General features: G+C 41.3%; 1 protein-coding gene across 3 annotated transcripts in view; it reads left to right on the plus strand.

The window, feature by feature from the left end:
• The window catches only part of CTIF (cap binding complex dependent translation initiation factor), a 484,134-nt gene that overhangs the window by 51,857 nt on the left and 412,072 nt on the right, over positions 1 to 20,205 (plus strand). For all 3 annotated transcript variants that reach the window (XM_027869083.1, XM_027869084.1, XM_027869085.1), the window contains exon 2: positions 3,700 to 3,839. The gene's annotated coding sequence lies outside the window, so the exon portion shown is untranslated. The remainder of the gene's footprint in view (positions 1 to 3,699; positions 3,840 to 20,205) is intronic.

The following is a 20,205-nucleotide window of genomic DNA, read 5'->3' on the forward strand; positions in this document are numbered from 1 at the left end:
TTTCCTTGGTGATCTCATTCTCTCACATGGCTTCCCCACCTCCAGTTGATGGTGGCCTCCCTCCAGTCAGAATATGCCTGTATTTGGGAACATAGTGGAGGTGTTGTCTCTCCTGATTGAACACTCACTCCTGCTGGAGAAAAACTGTTTAGCTTTTGTCTTTGTGTCTCCAATGCTTATCACAGTGCCCAGCATATAGTAGGAGTTTAATAAATACCTGTTGTGGATTGCCTAATCTGCTTCTCCAGGCCTGACCTTTCCCTGGAACTCCAGTCCTCCATCTTTAATTGCCTTATGGGCATCTCAGTAGATTATTTGATCAGTTCAATCAGTAAGCATTTATTAAGTGCCAACTATTAAGTGTTAGTCACTGTGTTAGACAAAAAAAAATCCAGAACACAGTCGCTGTCCTCCCAGAACTTACTTATCAGATAAGACGTGAATAAATACAAAATATGTACAAAGGGATATCAAAGTAATTTGGAAAAAGGGCACTAGTAATTGAGTGGGTAGGGGTGGTTCAGGACAGTTGTCTTGTAGGGGTGGCACTTTTGCTGAGCTTCACAGCAAGTGAGGGATTCTAAAAGGTGGAGGTGAAAAGAGAGTGCATCCCAGGCATGGGGGACAGAAGCCCTGGGTAAAGACATACAGATGGAAGTGGGAGGAAGAGCAAAGAGGCAGACCACTTGGGCTGACATTAATGGAAGTAATGTGTAATAAACTTGGAAATGTAGGGTGAACCCAGATTCTGAAGGAATTAAGTGCTGAACAAAAGAGTATGTATTTTTATCCTGTAAGGAATAGGGGGCCCTAGGGCTTTTTGAGCATGGGAGTGATGTCTTTACCTGTATATCTTAACCAGCACCATAAAACTTATTTTGTCTGTAACTGGATTCATTATCTTCCTCTGAAAACCTGCTCCTTCTTCTAGTTTTCTAATTTCTGTTAATGTTATCTCCATCTTGTTAGTGATCCTGGTTCAAAACCCCCTAGTGATCTTTGCTCCCTCTCTCTTGTGTTCCCTTGCGTATCTCATCGAGTCTTTTCTATTCTTCCTTCATAGTATTTCTTGCATCCATCCATTCCTTTTTTGTTTCCATAGCCACCACCCTATTTTAGACCCAAAGTAAATCTTGCTGAGACTATTATAATACTCATCAATGTTTCTCCCTCTATCCTGTCTCTCACTCTTCCAGTCAATAAGAATTTTTTTTTTTGTTCAGTTGTTTCAATGGTGTCCAACTCTTTGTGATCCCATTTGGGATTTTCTTGGCAAAGATACTGGAGTGTTTTGCCATTTCCTTCTCCCACTCATTTTATAGATGAGGAAACTGAGGCAAACAGGGTTAAGTGACTTGCCCATGGTCACACAGCTAGTGAGTGTCAGAGACCATCTTTGAACTCAGGAAGAAGTCAGGAAGCCTCCAGGCTCGGTATTCCATGTGCTATGGCATCACCTAGCTGCCCAGCCAATGAGAAATAGTATGGTGTTAGTAAGGAAAGTGTTAGATCTGGACTCAGAGGTCCTTGTTTTATATCCTGGCTCTGATACTTTCTACCTGAATAAACTTAGAAAAGTCATTTTCCCTCTCTTGGCCTCAGTTTCCACATATGTAAAATAATATGGTTGGACTAGATGACCTAAGATGCCTTTAGTTCTGGTCCCTCCCACATAATATCTCAGGGAACTCCTTAGAATCATAGAATCCTCAAAGACCCTCATCTAGTCTGTAGCATAAACCTGATTTATAATTAATGGCAAATGGTAGTAAGCCTGTACTTGAAAACAATAAGGGGAAAAAAAACCCTGTAATTTTGTGAGCATCATCATGGGGGAACTCTTGCAGCGATGATGATCATAGCCAGTCTATTATTTAGTAGATAAGCCTAGGGAGATGTCTGAGGTATGTAGGTTATTCAGTTTGTCCAAGGTCATGCCAGTAACATGGGTCAGTGGTGGTATTTGACTCCAAGTCTAGCATTCTACCCGCTATCAGCACCGACTCTGAAAACCTTCCCTGATGGGAAATTTATTACTGCTGAAGACAGACTTTCTGTTTTTAAACAGCTGTAATTGTTTAGAAGTTCTTTTGTTATTGCTGTTGACCTAAAATTTGCCTCCCTTTGACTTTTGCATATTGGTGATAGTTCTGCCATCTGGGAAAGACCCAGCTCTGAAAATGTCACTCCTTTGGTTCATACTTTTTAGGGACTTTATTTCCCACCAGATAAACTTGAGACTCCTTGGATATTTTGTTTTTGTAGGTCTTAGGTTGTGATTTTGTAGGTCTTCGTAGATGTGTTACAGCCATACTGGAACACTCCCACTCATCTGCTTTCTCTACTAAGCCTTGTCTGAATCCTGCCAGCCCTGTGCCTTAATAGGTGTTTACCATTCTCTCTCTCTCTCTCTCTCTCTCTCTCTCTCTCTCTCTCTCTCTCTTTCTCTCTCTCTCTCTCTCTCTCTTTCTCTCTCTCTCTCCCCCCCCTCCTCTCGCCCTCTCTTCTCCTCTTCTCTCCCCTCCACTCTTTTCTTTCTCTTCTCTCTCTCTTTTCTTCTCTCCTCTTCTCTCTCTCCATATATATACATTATATATATGTATACACACACACACACATCTTTTTAAAATATTTTCTTTAAAACTTCAAGGATATAAATAATCAGTGGTGTTCATGAGTTTATGTGACCAAAACCCCGATAAACAACTCTCTGGTGGTGAGTCACTCTGATGCTTAAACAAGCTGCCCTGCCCATACTTAGGTCAGCTCTGGGTCCGTATTTGAAGTGTCTCCAAATTGGTAGGACCTTCCAGAGCTTGTGCTCCATGAAATAGCTTTTGGAGATCCAGGTTCAATTTCACATATCTGAGTAAGACTTTAGTAGAGGATTAAATGAATGAATGAATGAATGAAATCATTAGATTTTATGGTACTTGATTTAAATTTCCAAAGAGCTTAATTTTATTTAAAAGTAGAATGTTTTGATGATTTGAGGGTTTTTTCCCCCCTTTTTAATGTGCAGTTCAGTGTAAATATTTTTTTTTCATTTGTTCCCATGGAACATTTTTACCTTTCACTACTGTGGTACCTGAAGTGTAGGGAGGAGGACCTAGGTCTAGAGGTGGGAGTGAGAGGTGGGGAAGGAATGTCCAGAGGGTTTATAAAAGGGATTTTTTTTTACCCCCAGTACCAGAGGGCACTGGGTAGTGGTGTGCTGGTAAATGTTTAACAACCAGCTCTCCCTCCACCAAAAAATGTACTCAGAATCACTTTTTTTTTTTTGGTAGGCAATCAGGGTTAAGTGGCTTGCCTAGGGTCACACAGCTAGTAAGTATCATGTGTCTGATGCTGGATTTGAACTCAGGTCCTCCTGATTCCAGGGCCGGTGCTATATCCACTGTGCCACCTAGCTGCCCCCTCAGAATCACTTTTAAGTTTAATTTGCATGGTTAATATTTTCTCCATCACTTTCTTAAGTCTAGACAATCATCAACAACAACAGAAAAATAACCAAGCCCTGATTTGTAGCATTTGTTGCTTTCCAAGGTACAACTGCATCACAATGAAGGCACCAAGGCTTTAGGGTTGAGCGCTGAGCAGGGCCATTGCTGGAGTTCTTTTGATTTGAGCCTGAGCTCAGCTTGCAAAGTTTCTTCTCTTCCCACCTTGCTCAGCCTTTCTACACCTGCTTTCTTCCAGATCCTTTGTGGGATTTCCATTGAATTCTTCCCAGATTGGACGCTTCATCCTATACTAGCTTGGGAGTTCTACTGGGGGAGATCCTGTTTCAGAAGCTAGACGGCTGTGTCCCCTCGACTCCCTGGGAAGCACGGAGAGTGGTAATTATTCTTATTTGGAAGCATGAACTGCTTCTTTTTGTTTTTCCTCAAATGCCAATTACGTATATCAGCAGAAGTTATTTAGTATGGGAAAAACTGAAAAAGAGTTTTGAGCTTTATCAAGCACAAGATTCCCCCAGACTTATGCAGGTGGAAGCTGTCAGGAGTATGATACTGAAAAAAAGGCCTTTTCTTACCCCAACAATGAATGCCTATTAACTCAGTTTACTTAGCTTTGTTTTTCTCTAATCTGTTGCATTGTCTGAGAGGGGAGATAGGAGAGAAGAGGTTTTTTTAGACATGGTAGCTTATTGCATTCTCAGCAGGAAACTCAAGGATCTCCAAGCCACCTACTACCTGTGTTATCCATTTTATAAGAAGAGAGACTGAGGTGTGAATGGGAGACAATAGGGAGAAGATGGAAGAGACTTTATCGATTTTTAAATTTCATTTGCTTTCTCTGTGACCTTGGGCAAGTGTTAACTATAATTCCTCCTGCAGTAAATGCTTGTTGACCAACATTCATGTTTGTAGATGTATATGCATCATGACTCAAGGTCCAAAAAGTCTGATTAATATCTATAATTAGGGAGAAATTAACAAATTTACTAAATAGCCTTCTGTTCTCAAGGTAAATTAGTAGGATCATAGATAAAAAACTGAAGGGAACCTTTGAAATGATCTGCTCCAAACCCCTCATTCTACAGATCAGTAAACTGAAGTCAGGATATTAAGTTACACAGATTAAGTAAATGAGTATCAAACTGAGAGAATTTGAACTCAGTCCTTTGACTCTATATCCAGAGCACTTTTACTAAAACCTCTATTTATTAAAAATTAGCTTTAGAAAGAAAAGGTTAGACAGAAATGCAATACTCACTCAGCATCATATGGTGGAAAGAACACTATATTAGATGTCTGAAGACCTGGATTCTATTTCCAGCTGTCATCAAACAGCCGTGTGACCTTGGCTCATTCATCTGTCCCTCAGGGCCTGCTGTGCTCTTTGCAAAATGAGATGGTTGAACTGGATGACCTCTAAAGTCCCTTGCAGCCCCAGTGTGTTATGATTGTTTATATAAGCTTGTTTATTTTATATTTTATATGACCTTGAACATTGGAAAAGTTCTCCTTTTAACCCCGATGACACTCATAGCAGGGAAGGGTTTTTATATTTGTTTTCTTGTGGTGTAGACCTGAGAAACCAATAGAGAATTGGTCCTTTGTTTTCCACTGTGAGGGGATTATCATCCATTTAGAGGCAGCCCTCCCGCCATGCTGATATTGGGAAAGAATGATAGGCTTTAGCCTAGACTCACCAAGCCAAAAGGAGAGACACAATTCAGGTGGAGTTTTCTTTTGCTTTGTGGGAGGGGAGTTTCCCCCACTCTCTTGCCTGTCCACATACGTTTTTATTATGAAGCTTAAAAAAAAAAAGCATTTTATGGGAACTCTGAGTGGGCTAGCTTGGCTGGTACGGTGCTTCTCTGTTATTTTGATGGGCTTTTGGTTTCTCTAAGAACACATCTTGCATCCTTTTCCTCTTTCCCTCTTCATCCCCTTCCTTGTTCACTGATATCCCTTTTTTTTGTGATTTTTTTTTTTAAGCGTTTGTGTGATTTTGCTCCATAGAACTCTCTGGCATTATCCAGTATAAATATTGGGAAGCAGTCAGGAAAAGAGTCATCTCTGTGATGAAATTCATCTGATAGGCATTTTCTAGGAGAATCAGATCTAGTCAAGGTGTCGCCATTTAATAGTGGACAATAAAGACAAGTATAAATATTGTTCTGTGGAGACCAGAAAGATTGGTGTGTGATGCATGGACCTCCAGGGAAAAAAAAAACCCAAACCCAAAGCATGTGGAGTTTTGCCCATATAGTCCTTTTAAAATTCTTGCCCTTAAGCTTTACATCCCTGTACACAAAAAACCTGAAGGTTTGCTGAGGCGGGGAGGGGAAGATAAGGAATATTTTTTCTCCTTTACTACATTGGAGGAGAAAACACTTTCAAAGAGGCTGCTAGAAGCGCTACTAATACCTAAAACCTCCTGCCTCCCAGTTTGTATATTTAAGTGTCTGTATGTGAAAAGCCTTTAAATGGCAATTCTTTAATAGCACAGAACAGCTAAGAGACCTTTAGGAGGCCCCAAAGAGAATGATTTTGTGGGAAATTACTTCAGAAAATTGATTAAGCTTGGCTCAGCCCTGGACTAGTTTCCATATCCCACAGGTCCCTGAGCAGAAGGGCCATCTGAAAACTGAACTGAGTTGAGTCAGACAAAGGCATCGGAGGATGGGGTTGGGCAGCCTGCTGGGCTCAGTCTGTGTTTTGCTTTGCTCACAGGATACCTCATTGTTATCCTCTGAATGATGTAGGAGAAGTGAAATGACTGGCGTGAGCTTCAGTGGAGGGGCATCATGCTGGAGTGGGGGAGAGCGGCCAGGACTGATGGGGGATGGGGCGAGGAGGGGAGAAAAGAGGTCGATAGAGGAGCTCAGGGAGGAATGTGACTGGCCAAGAAAATATAGAAGCAGTTGACATCATGGAAAGATTAATGGATTTAAAATGAGGAGATCTAGGTTTGAATAAAGGTTTATATATGAATTATATGACCATGGGCAAAAGGAACCTCAATTTCCTCATCTTTAATTCGATTTTCCAAATATTTTTTAAATGAGAATGAATGGTTTGTTCAAAAGGAAGAATTTTGTTAATCTTTTATTTTGGAGAGAGGTGGGGCCCATACCTGTGCTTTTGTTGGTCTAAGGAGCTCCCAGTGGTGAAACTGCCTGGAGATCTGTACCTACTTTGCCTCTTCTAGCTTTAGAGAATTGCTTGGGGCATTGAGAAGTTAAGCAGCTAATCTAGGATCACACAACTGGTATGGGTCAAAGGAAGGACCTGCCAAAGAGGCAGCTTCTGTATCTGCTGTGTTAGGTTGCCTCTCAGTTACCTTTAAAGTCAATTGTTATTACAATCTATAGGTTACAAGCAATGGCTGCACCAAAGGTGTGATAGAGTGAGAAGCGCAGTCAGAGGACTTAGGTTTGTTTCTTAGTACCTGTGTGAAATTGGGTAAATAGCTTTCAAAAATACTCTTTGGGCCTCAGTTTTCTTATTTGTTAAATGAGGAGGCTGGATGAAATGATTCCTATAATCTCTTCTATCTCTGAGTCTTATGATCCAGAATGTAGGAAGGGATTTGTGTTTTGAAATGCAGAGGTAGGGAGGTCCCCTATTTCTTCAGAGACCCTATCCAGAATGACTTGTTTTCTTTTTATGCCTTTTTTTCTCCTTTTTTGTTCATTTGTTTCAGTTATGTCTGTCTTTTCATGACCCCATTTGGAGGTTTCTTGGCAGAGATACTGGAGTGGTTTGCCATTTCCTTCTCTAGGTCATTTTGCAGAAGAGGAAACTGAGGCAAACAGGGTTAAGTGACTTTCCCAGAGTCACACAGCCAGCAAGTGTCTGAGATCAGATTTGAACACAGGTCTTCCTGACTCCTGGCCTGGCGCTCTAGCCACTGTGCCACCTAACTGCCCTCTTTCTCCTCGCTTCCCAGGAAAATTCAAATACTGAGAGAGTCTGGAGGACAGTCTCAGAGGATGAAATCTTAGTGATGTTCTGTCTTTTACATTCTGTCCGCTCTCACTATCTCTAGTTCAAGTCTACATCACCTCCATCCTGAACTCCTGGAATTGTCACTGATATGGAAACATCCACGGATTTGTTAATAGGTACTGCTGGCAATAGAAACTATCAATTCACAGAAATTTAAGAGGGAAAACCCAGGTTTATTATATGCTTCAGCATAGGCTCAGAATTCTTGATTAACTGAGCAATGTATAGAGATTTCCTCAAGTTTAAATAGTCTCCAATTATATCAGAGAAAGAGAAGAGAAAAAAAAAGGGTACAATTTTGGATTTGTAGCTGCCAGAAGGCGAAAGGATTTATAACCACCAAAAGGAAAAAGTAGAAATTTACATTTCAAAGATAATTGAAGAAGAGATATCACACAATCTAATTTATCAGTATACACTAAGAAGGGGCAATCTAGGAAATTCTTTTACCCCTGTCCATCTCCTTAAATGTGTAGAAGTAATTGAGTCTTAGCTGACTTAGCACACTGTGGTAAGGGAATCCTTAACCAGTTATGAATCTTTCTTCACAATTAAAGTGGCTGAGCTGGAACACCCCTCTTTCCCAAATAAAAAACTCTTACAATATCACCTAAATCAGGAATGGGGAGCCTGCGGCCTCGAGGCCACATATGGCCCTCTAGGTCCTCAAGTTTGGCCCTTTGACTGAATCCAAACTTCACAGAACACATCCTTAATAAAAAGATTTGTCCTGTTAAACTTGGACTCAGTCAAAGGGCTGCACTTGATGACCTAGAGGGCCACATATGGCTTTGAGGCCGCAGGTTCCCCACCCCTGACCTAAATGATTCTCCTATCTCTCCCCCATCCAATCTGTTCCTTGGGTTATTGCAGAGCAGTCTTCTTAAAGCACAGTTCTGATCATGTTACTGCCTTCTGCAAAATTTTTCAGTAGCTCCCCATTATCTACAGGCTAATGTCTGAACTCCTTGTGTTGGCATTCAAAGCAGGCCATGATCGGATTCCAGTCTACCTTTTCTGGGTGCCATGTTTCAGAAAGGACGTCGATAAACTGAAATTCATCGAGAGAAGGGTGACTGGAATGGTGGGGGTATACCAGACCATTCTGTATAAGGATCAGTTGAGGGATCAGAAATGTTTAATCTGGAAAAGCCTAGAGAGGAGATATGCTAACTGTCTTTAAATATTTGTCATGTGGACTTTCTTTGCTTGGACCTGGAGGGCAACAAAAATTCCTAACAGTAACTGCCAAGAAATGAAGATGGGCTGCCTAGAGGTGGGGACATAATGAGTTTTTCTGTCCCTGGAGTAGTAGAAAGGATTCATGCTGCAGGTAGAAGTTGGATTATATTACTTCTGAAGTCCTTTTGGGTCCTAACATTCTATCTTTTTCAATCTTATTTATAATTTTCTCATTTTTTTTTCCAGCTCAGAAATTTATTTATTTAATTTTGCATTGTTTCTCAATACCTTGCCCTGTGCTGCAGCCAAATTGGATTACTTGGAATCCCTTTTAAGGAACTCTCTTTCTCATTTCTGCTTGTTGACATTCTCAAGATCTGTTGTTAGGGGCTTGCTATCTAATTTGAAAGTTGAAGCTACCACATGTGAAACAACCAGAAAACTATATTTTTCCAGCCCTAAAAGCTAGTGGCACAGTGGATAGAGCACTGGGCCTGGAGTCAGGTCAGGAAGACCCAACTTCAAATCTAGCCTCAGATGTTTATTAGTTGTGTGATCCTGAGCAAATCACTTAGCCTCTGTCTGCCTCAGTTTCCTCAACTGTAAAATGAAAATCATAATAGCACCTACCCAACCATGGTTGCTGTGAGGATCAAATGAAACAATATTTGTAAAAGCTCTTAGCACAGTGTCTGGCCCACAGTAGATGCTTAGTAAATGATTATTCTCTCCCCTTCTCTTCCCCTAGGTCCTTTTTTCCCGCCTATGGCCTTAGAGGCAGGAATGAGCATGACATGATTGCAGGGGTGGGAGAAGGGGGAAGAAGAGGGAGTATTGACAGTGAGACCAGCCTAATTCTCTCTGCACCAGGTCCTGCCCAGTGGCCACCGCTGTTCTATGTTGGCCAGCATGTGTTAAAACCTGAACGCAGAAGATTAGGAATGAGTGGACTCACGTTTCATAGGTTAGTGTGGCAGCCAGAGGCCAGATCTCCCTGGCTTCACCTCCATGACTTTGGGGCAAGGTCTCCTGTTCTCTCTCATTAAGCTGAAGTAACTACCAAACCCGTGACAGCTCAGCCCCTCAAGGTCTTGTTCTTTGGTAAAAGGATGGGCTTGCTCCTGCAGACTTCAGGCAGTCTCAGGGTTAACCAAGGTTGTCCCCATTGCAGATGATCCTTAAGAAATCAGGTAGATTCTGAAACAGTCCCCCATTGGGAGATTTGGACAGAGTCTGTTAAAACAGAGCCAACATTTGGGAGGTAATGTTCTAGGGGAGAGCAGATAAATAAATTATTCAGAGCCTTTGGAGGAGAGGCGGGGTAAGAAAGGGCTGCTCCATTAGGCTAGAAGTCTGATATAATCACCAAACTCCATTTCTTCCTAGGAGGACCTGGCAGTGTCCTTTTTGAGCTGGGAGCAATCCAAATGCAGATTGCCTGGGTTAGGGTGGTTACTGCAGTAAGAGAAAGAATAGAAAAATGAGATTTTCCCTTCTCTCCCTTAAAAAAAAAAAAAGAGAAAGAAAAAGCTGAGGATTTTGAGTTCCTCCCCCAACCCTGCAGTGCAGGAGGTTTGTTTGAGAAGGTGATGGGAGTTCCCTTCAGTTCACCAGAATACAGCTTGGCAGGCAAACCCCTTCTGGAAAATTGGCTTGTGTTCATCTAACCTGGTTCTGGGGAAGGCTGAGAGGAAAAGGGGAGTGACTTGTCTGGGGTTTACAGTAGTAACAGCTGGGAATGAGTCCTGACTGGCAGACCTCAAACCCCATTGGTCTCACCCCTCCCCACCCCTGCTACTGAGGGGTATTTGGAGCCTAAGGCAGAGATAGCGATCTTGGTTTGTGTCCCATTTCTGCAGCTTAGGGCAGTAGCTGGATTCCCCAGGTACAGTTGTAGCTTGACACCCCTACCCTTCTCAATGAATCATTCATTCTCACCTCCTAAGCCTGAGTGAGCCTCCATTGAAAAAGCCCTGGGATGGCAAATCAGGAAGTTATTCCTCTCTCACCTTTTTTTTTTTTTCCTTGTATTAAAATAGCACAGCTTTTCATGGTGTCTAGGTATACCAGCCAGTGATAGGTGTGATATAAATCCTTAGATGTGTGGAGGGGGCTTGCTCTGAGTGTGTCCATGTGGTTATAAGGACTACTTCTCATTCTTGCTCATCCAGATTTGGATTCATCTGGGACAACTTTTCTTGTTACTACTGAATGTCTGCCTTCACACACCCACACCTCATAACCCATACCCCATTTCTTCTTCCACAACATTTCTTGCATCTCTGCTCAGTCACCCTGGTTTCAGGCCCTTAACCCCTGTATCCTGCACCATTGTAATGGCTTCTTTTCTGGTTTCTCCATTTCAGTAGAGAAACTCCTTTCTCCTCTCTTCATTCAGTTGTCAAAATGATTTTCCTAAAATACAGTTCTAACCATGTAATTCCCCTATTCATTAAACTCCATTGGCTTCTTATTGATTGTAGTATCAAATATTATTTTATTTTTAGTTTATCCTTTCTTAATTTTTATTTTTTGTATATTTTATGATATGTAAATGTATAATGATAATACTGATATATGATCTTCATCAAGATGTATGTATTTAATTTACAAATAAGCAAATATACATATGGGCAGCTAGGTAGTGCAGTGGTTAGAATGCTGGTCCTGGAGTCAGGAAGATTTATCTTCCTGAGTTCAAATCTGGTCTCAGACAATTACCAGTTGTATGACCCTGGGCAAGTCACTTCACCCTGTTGGCCTCAGTTTCCTCATCTGTAACATGAGCTGGAGAAGGAAATGGCAAACCACTCCAGTATCTTTGCCAAGAAAACCCCAAATGGGGTCATAAAGAGTCAGACACGACTGAAAATGACTGAAATGTTGGTCTGTAACAGACTCTGTCCAAATCTCCCAATGGGGGACTGTTTCAGAATCTACCTGATTTCTTAAGGATCATCTGCAATGGGGACAACCTTGGTTAACCCTGAGACTGCCTGAAGTCTGCAGGAGCAAGAGGTAGCTATTACTAAGCCCATCCTGTTACCAGAAAACAAGACCTTGAGGGGCTGAGCTGTCACGGGTTTGATAGTTACTTCAACTTAATGAGAGAACAGGAGGCCTTGCCCCAAAGTCATGGAGGTGAAGCCAGGGAGATCTGGCCTCTGGCTGCCACACTAACCTATGAAATGTGAGTCCACTCATTCCTAATCTTCTGCATTCAGGTTTTAACACATGCTGGCCAACATAGAACAGTGGTGGCCACTGGGCAGGACCTGGAGCAGAGAGAATTAGGCTGGTCTCACTGTCAGTACCACCTCCTCTTCCCCCTGCAATCAGGTCATGCTCATTCCTGCCTCTAAGGCCATAAGAGGAAAAAAAGGACCTAGGGGAGGGGAAGGGGAGAGAATAATCATTTACTAAGCACCTACTGTGGGCCAGACACTGTGCTAAGAGCTTTTACAAATATTGTTTCATTTGATCCTCACAGCATCCTTGGTTGGGTAGGTGCTATTATGATTTTCATTTTACAGTTGAGGAAACTGAGGCAGACAGAGCATAAGTGATTTGCCCAGGATCACACAATTAATAAATATCTGAAGTTAGACTTCTTTTTTTTGTGGGGTTTTTTTTTAATTTTTATTTTTAGGCAGTTGGGGTTAAGTGACTTGCCCAGGGTCACACAGCTAGTAAGCGTCAAGTGTTTGGTCTGAGGCTGTATTTGAACTCAGTCCTCCTGACTTCAGGGCTCTATCCGCTGCGCCACCTAGCTGCCCCTGAAGTTAGACTACTGAGGCCATAGAGAAATAAGAGGGGTGATACAGATGTGTGATGTTCCATGCGCTTTCTTATGAAGTTACTATATTGTCCATTTTACTTAATTGTTTACTTTATTACAAGAGATCTCTATGGAATTGGGGTAATCTAAAAATGCTTGTAATATAAAGATAAAACACATCAATCACCCTAAAAATGATCAGAGATGAGATTTGAACTCGGATGCTCTGATTTCAAAACCATTGCTCTTTCCACTGTGGGCCACAGAAGTATTGAGAATTGCAACTGGACCTTCTTGGCCTTCTTTGCTTTGGGATTGTGGCCATAGAATAACACTAAAGATATTGTCAGTTACAACTGATGACCTTATTGGTTTTGCTGAATTTTTTAGGGGGGTCCTTTAAAAAATTGTTACACGGGATGGCTTGCTGGGTAAACAAGAGGGGAGGAAAATATTAATAAATTAAGATGATGCAAATGTATCAAGAAAACTAAGTTGGTTTTTTTGTTTGCTTATTTTGAAAGAAGAGCTGGGTTTTACTTAGATCTTTTGACTCCAACTTGTCATTATAGTGCTTTTTCCACTATCCCATGCTACTTTTCTGTTGTGTCCGTACTGCTTTTGTGACTTTTATCATGTCACAGGCTTGCAAATGGGGTATTTACTGTCTTAGCTATAGTAATAGAATTTCTGTGAATAATTCACTGCGCTGGTTTAGAAATCAAATAATCAACCAGCCCTGTGAAGATAACATCTTGTCTCTTGAATGTCCACAGCTCATGCTCTATATTCAACAAAAATTCAGCATGAGTTTCCTTCTAGTCCATTGTTTGGACCTCAAGTTGGTCTCATCTGGCTCATGTGCCCCATCCCCATCCCTCTTTTTTTTATACCCTTAGCAAAAGGGCATTGTGTTCTGTTTTTGTTTTCAAAGGTGCAGGTATTATTTTGGAAAAGTCTCTTTCCCTCTCTGGGTCTCAATTTCCTTATCTCTACGGTGTGGGAATTGAATTAACTGGCTTCTGAGGTCCCTTCCAGCTCTAACATTCTGTGATTGCGTTAGCTTTCACATTGGCAGCTCCTGTGTTTTGATTTTGAAATTTCTTTCCATACTAACTAAGGTTCCTACAGTCTTACTCTCTGGTATTTCTGAAAACCACTGGAACTTCCTCTAAGAGAGGCAGACAGAAGAATGAAAGGGTAGATGCTGTTAGTGAACTGTTAAAGGTAGAGGGAAATGAATCGAGTATTTTAATAACTGAACCAAAATAAAACATTCTAAGTTACTGGAAAAGAGATCCAAAAACTCTTAGTGGACAGCATAGAAGGACAGAGGGTCAGGATCCTGTGACCTCCAAGGACAGACACATTTAAAAGAATGGGGATGACCTAAGAAGGTGTCAGCAGGGATGCGTCCGAATTTGAGCCATCATGTTCATCCAGTGGACTTTGTTTCCAAGACCTCAGGCATCTCTAAACACAACCCAACATACATGACTTCCCCATGGATTCCGAAGTTCAGGAACACTGACACAAAAGGACATTATTTCCCCTTGAAAGATTCTTTACTTGATGCCTTCTATGTCTCTCCTTGTGCTAGAACAACCAAGAACATCAGCCCAGAGGTACTTCCTTATTTTATCCTCAGACCTCAGGAAGCCCCAGAGCGGGGAGGGGTCAGTGTTGGTCTCCAAGTTTGTCGTATACAGCTTTGGCTTTGCCAGTCTTAGCATGCCAGTTTTGAGATAATCTAATTTAGTTCCCTTGTTGACATAAACCTGAAAGCATGAGCATCTTACTACTTTAGAGTGTTTATTTCCCTATGTATTTGATTTATTTAGCAATTATCTACTGCATGCCTGCTGTGTGCCCAGCACTGGATGAGGCACCAGGGGGCATATGAGATAAGGAGAAGGCATGACCTGTCCTTGCTATGAAGAATCTTAAGACAACAATGATAAGAATGACTTATGTTTGTAGAGGATTTTAAAGCTTACAGAGTGCCTTTTAAAGATCCATTTGGGAAGACAAGACATACACAGAGGAACAGTTAGTGCCAGTCTGAGGCTGTGCATGAGAGTAAATGACAGTGTATTTGGCACACAGAGTGAGTAAGCACCGAGGAGAGCTCAGCACGTCCTTTACTAGTCAGTCCTAGAAGGTTTCTCAGACAAGGTGAGATGTTAGTTGGGCTTCTAAGGGCAACAAGGATTCCCATGGGCAGAAGAGGGAAGAAGATGGTATTCCATGCAGGGGAAAAGTGAGCACTTGGTGGTCTTCATGGCCCCTCCCACTACCTCTTATTTCTTTTGTTGGACAACATTATCGTACTTGGAATCAGAAGACCTAGGTTTGGTCCCGATTTGGATACTTATTTATTAACTGAGTAACTACCAACAAGTCACATAACCTGTCTGAGTCTCAGTTTCCTCATCTATAAAATGGAGGTTATTATTTTACACACACACACACCACCTACCATGAAGTGTTGCAGTGAGAAAGGCGCTCTGTAACTTTACAACCTTATGTCGATGAACTGCTATTGGTGGTACAAATAGAGGTTTAGAGACAGTGGGCAAAGGGAAAATGGGAAAAGGGAGAATAAGCGTTATATATAGTGTCTTCTGTGTGTCTGGCACTGTGCTACCCATTTCACAAATATTATCTCATTTGATTCTTGTAACAACCCTGGTGGTGGGTGCTCTTATTATCCACATTTTGTGTTCAGGAAACTGAGGCAATAGTGGTCAAGTAACTTGCTCCCATAGATAGTAAGGTTTAAAGCCATATTTAAATTTAGATCCTCCTGAATCCACGCCCAGTGCTTTCTCATCTGTACTACCTAGCTCTCTCTGTAGAAACTTCATGGGAGCAGCAGTGAAATTTCTATATGAAAATCTCCTGACAATAGCTAAAAAGATTTCTCTTGTTGTATGCAAATACCTTGGTCCACTTTTTAATTGTAAATGCATTCTGAAGGATATGCCAGCTTAGACCTGAGTGCCTTATGTCTACCTGAAGACTGTTGGATAAATGGACCTTCTCATTTTTACCTGCTAGTGCAGAGGTGGGGAATCTTCGGCCTTGAGTCCTTGGGTGAGGCCTTTTGACTGAGTCCAGGTTTTACAGAACAAATCCTTTTACTAAGAGGATTTGTTCTGTGAAGTTTGGATTCAGTCAGAGGGCTGCACTTGAGGACCTAGAGGGCCACAAGTGGCCTCAAGGCCGCAGGTTCCCTACCCCTGTGCTAGTGCGATGGAATTACTTAGTTTTTGGAAGGCTATGTTGAAGTTTACAATATGGTAGAAAGAGTAATGAATTTGGAGTCCAAGAAGAACCTAGGATTGAAACCTTGTCTGCTGCTTACTACCCATAAGACCTTAAGTAAGTCACTTAACTTTTGGAGGCCTCAGTTTCTTTGTCTGTACCACAGAATTAATCAGTCAATCAGCATTTATTAGAATTGGAAGGAACTTCAGAAGTAAGTTGTCTAGTCCAACTGGTACTTGAATGAGAATCTTCTCTACCCCATGCTTGACAAGTGGTCATCCAGTCTCTGATTAAAGACCTCCAACAATGAGAAACTGACTTTGTCCAAAGGTAGCCCATTTTACTTTTCGTCTCTGGCCCAAATCTGGTTCTTTATAACTTCTACTCATTGTTTCCAGTTCTGCCCTCTAGGGCCAGTTAGAACAAATAATTCTTCTAGTGTCAGCTCTTCAGATATTCATCAAATACTACCAATTCTCCACCAATTTAAACATCCATAGTTTTTTCAACTGATCCTCATATAGCATGGTATCTAAGCCCTTCACCATTATGGTAGCTGTATACTGTATATATTCCAGTTTGTCAATATCCATACTAAAATATGGGACCCAGGGTATCCTCATGTCCTGCTAGTGGAACAATGAACTAGTCCAGCCATTCTAGAAGGCATTTGGAACTTTGCCTAAAAAGCTATTAAACAGTGCATACCCTGTGACCCAGTGATACTAGTTTATACCTCAAATATACAACATTTATACCTCAAAGAAATAAAAGAAAGAGTGTACACAAATATGTATAGCAACTTGTTTTGTGGTGGCAAGGAATTAGAAACCGAAAGGGTGACCATCAATAGGGAATGGCTGATTGTGATAGAATACTATGGTGCTGTAAGAAATGATGGAGGGGATTGTTTCAGAAAAACCTGGAAGACTTTTATGAACAGATACAAAGTGAAGTGAGAAAATCAAAAGAACGATTTATAAAGTAACAGCAACAGTGTAAAGATAATCAACTTTGAAAGCCTTAGTAACTCTATCAACATAATGACCAACGACAGTTGCAAAGGACTCATAATGAAACATGCTACCCACCTCCAGATGGAGAAGGATGGACTCAGTTAAGTAGATTGAAGCATATTTTCTTCTCTTTCCTTTTCTTTCTACTTTTGGATATGGCTAATGCAGAACTTGTTTTGTATGACTATACATATTTGTAATGGGTTTTGTTTTTCTTACCTTTCCCAGTGGTCAGGGAAGGGGGTGGGAAAGAATTTGGAACTGAAAATAAAATTGAATTTAGAAAAAATAAAATAAAATATGGTACCCAGAACTGAAACATAATATTCCAGATGTGGTTTGACCAGGACAAACCACAAAAACCAAACTGTACAGCGGACCTGCCATCACCCCCTTTCTCAACACTAGACCTTCGTTAATGTTTAAAATCACATTTGCTCTTTTGGTTACCATGTCCCGCTGTTGATTCTTACTAATTGACCAGGACACTCGCCCTCCCTGGGCTTTGGTATTTTCATTTGTCAAGTGGACTCGTCCCTTCCACCTCTAAATTTTATGATCCTGATTATCTTTAACATCAGTTATGTTACCACCAGCTGCCAGCGTCGGAAAGAACCTCAGTGACCATTTAGTCCGACCCTTATACAAATGAGAATCCCTATTGCAGTACACACAAGTGGTCACCCAGAATCTGCTTGAAACCCTTCATAATCTAGCTCCCTTGTACTTTTCAGTTTTCTTATACCTTATTCCCATCCATGTAGTCTTTAATCCAGTGATATTGGCCTCCTGGAGGTTCCAGAAACAAGACACTCTATCTCTCTGCTCTGGACATTTTCTCTGGCTGGAATGCTTTCCCTTCTCATCTCTGCCTCCTGACTTTCTTGAAATCCCAACTAAAATCTCATCTTCTACAGAAAGCCTTTTCCAGCCCCTCTTAATTCTAGTGCCTTCCCTCTGTTCGTTATTTCCTATTTATTCTGTATTTAACTCGTGTGTTCCTATCTGTTTGCATATTGTTTCCCCCATTAGACTGGGAGCTCCTTGATAGCAGGGCTGTTTTTTGCCTCTTTTTATATCAATATCAATTTGTATTGAGCTTAGCACAGTGTGTGGCACATAGTCAGCGCTGAATAAATGTTGATTGATTGATTGATGGATTGAAGACGTCCAGTGAGCGAGGACCCACCACCCTCTGAAGCGACTCATTCTGCCTCTGGATAACTCTGATTGTGTGGCAGTTCTTTCTTACGTGGGTCCTGGATATCTCTCTTAGCAACTTTTATCCGTTGCTTCTTGTTCTGCCCTTTGGAGCCAAATAGAGCAAGTCTAATCCCTCTTGTGTATAATAGTCTTTAAGGTATCTGAAGGCAATTCTCTGTCCCCCTATCCCCACCTCCCAGCCTTCTCTTCTCCAGGCTAAAACTCCCTGGTTCCTTCAGGGGAATCCTCACATTGTATCAACTCAAGACCCGTCACTCTTCTGTTCAGCCTCCTCTGCGTGTTCTTCAATTTTTCAGCATCCTTCTTAGAGGGCTGTTGTTGTTCAGGCATTTTTTAGTCATTTCCGAGTCTTCATGACCCCATTTGGGGTTTTCTTAGCGGAGATACTGGAGTGATTTCCATTTCCTTCTCCTGCTTATTTGACAAATGAGGAAACCGAGGCAAACAGGGTTAAATGACTTGTCCGGGGTCACACAGCTGGTAAGTGTCTGAGGTCAGATTTGAACTCAGTTCTTCCTGACTCCAGCCCTGGCACTCTTATCTACTGTGCCACCTAGCTGCCTTTCCTAGAGGGAGCTTCGTATAAAAAATGAAGGTGGGAGGAAGAAAATCATCCCAAAATATGCAGCTTGGATCTAGGTTTAACTTCTGTGCCCTACACAAAGGCAGCTGTTTGCAGAGAACTGTTTCCAGTTCTCTGGAGACAAGGGGAAAAGATCCTTTATTTGTAAAGAGAGCACCTTCTAACTCTCCCTAACCTTCCCCTGTGTTAATGACAAACCTACCCTGGATCTACCTGAGAAGAGTCGGTCTATGCCTGAGAATTTAGAACGTACAGTACTTAAGTGTATGAAACCCAAACACTTTGCAACCTGAATAGTCATAGGATCAGAGCACTAATGAATAACACTCCCCTATTTCTGCCAAAGCTTTCTGGGATTTCAGGTATGACTGAGTTGAGCTCCATTGGCCTAATAGTGCAGCAGGTAAGAGATACACTTTTCTGAGTCTCCTATGTCTATTTGGTCACTTGCCTTGGTGAGATAGGAGATTATATGTTGTTTTTATGTTTCTTTTGTGACATAAGAGAAGGATTATTTTTGTTCTGCTGGGCCTTAGAGGGTAGAGCTGAGAGCAGTGAGTGGAAGCTGGAGAGTGGCAGATTTGGTCCTAAGCTAGAAGAATATCATTTTTTAAAAAATGGAATTGTAGAATCTTAGCATGTGGGGCCCTTAAAGATCCTGTAGTCCAGAGGTGTTGAATTGTGGCCAGCAAAACTCCTGAGTGCAACCATACAGATTAAAATGAAATTGGGAAATGTTTAACAAAATAAATAAAAATACAATATGACATAATGGTAACATATGGTTTTCTAAGTCAAGATATGGTCTGCTGGAAGTTTGTCACTATTAGATTCTAGTCTAAATCCCTTATTTTCCAGATGAGGTGATTGAAGCCAGAGAGGGGAATGTTTGCTCAGAGTCACTGAGCTGAATTGTGGGAATGCTACAACCCGAACTGTGCATTCTGACTCTGAGTTCAGAGCTCATTTTACAGTTACTGTAAAAAAAGTAGACAGCTTGTGATATATCTATTAAACATACATATCAAGAGGTAAAACTATACAGAAGATTAAAAGATATTTCGCCACAAGGTCAGTGAAACTGGGGGATAGAAAGCCAAAAACTTACATGGTTGTATTTGGTCACAGAGTTAGAAGTGGGTAAGTGATATCTTTTAAAAAATTACAGAACATTTAGTTGAGGAAAAATTCATGATGAAATGAAATTTATCCTTCTGTAATAAAAAATTAAAAATTCAGGTTTTTGCTGACTCGATTTATAACACAATATAGATTGAAACTCTTCCTTTGACAGCATCAGGAGAGTTGGCAAGAAGCATCACCAAAGTCTTTTGGGACCTTCTAGTAATACAAGCAAATTTTTTCCCCTTAAAACAAAAAAATAAGAAAAAGATCCATTTGTCAAATAAGGCAGATGCTGCCTCTTCTCACCAGTTACTTGACGTCTTTTTTCCCCGCTATTCTGACCCTCCTCCCTTTAGATTACAAAGTTCTGAGGGCAGCTACCTTGGGAGTCAACTTCTTTTGTATCCTGCCCAGTGCCTAATGTGATGTCCTGCACATACTGTATGGAGTGAAAAAGTGATCGGTGTAGTGATTATTAGAAAAGTTTGATAAGCATTGCTACTCCTCACCCTTCCATATCATGTCTACTGTGCTTAGTTTCCCTGGGCATTACAGCAGAAGAGA

Source organism: Vombatus ursinus, unplaced genomic scaffold, assembly GCF_900497805.2.
Source record: "Vombatus ursinus unplaced genomic scaffold, bare-nosed wombat genome assembly UNPS02014791.1, whole genome shotgun sequence".
NCBI lineage: Eukaryota > Metazoa > Chordata > Mammalia > Diprotodontia > Vombatidae > Vombatus > Vombatus ursinus.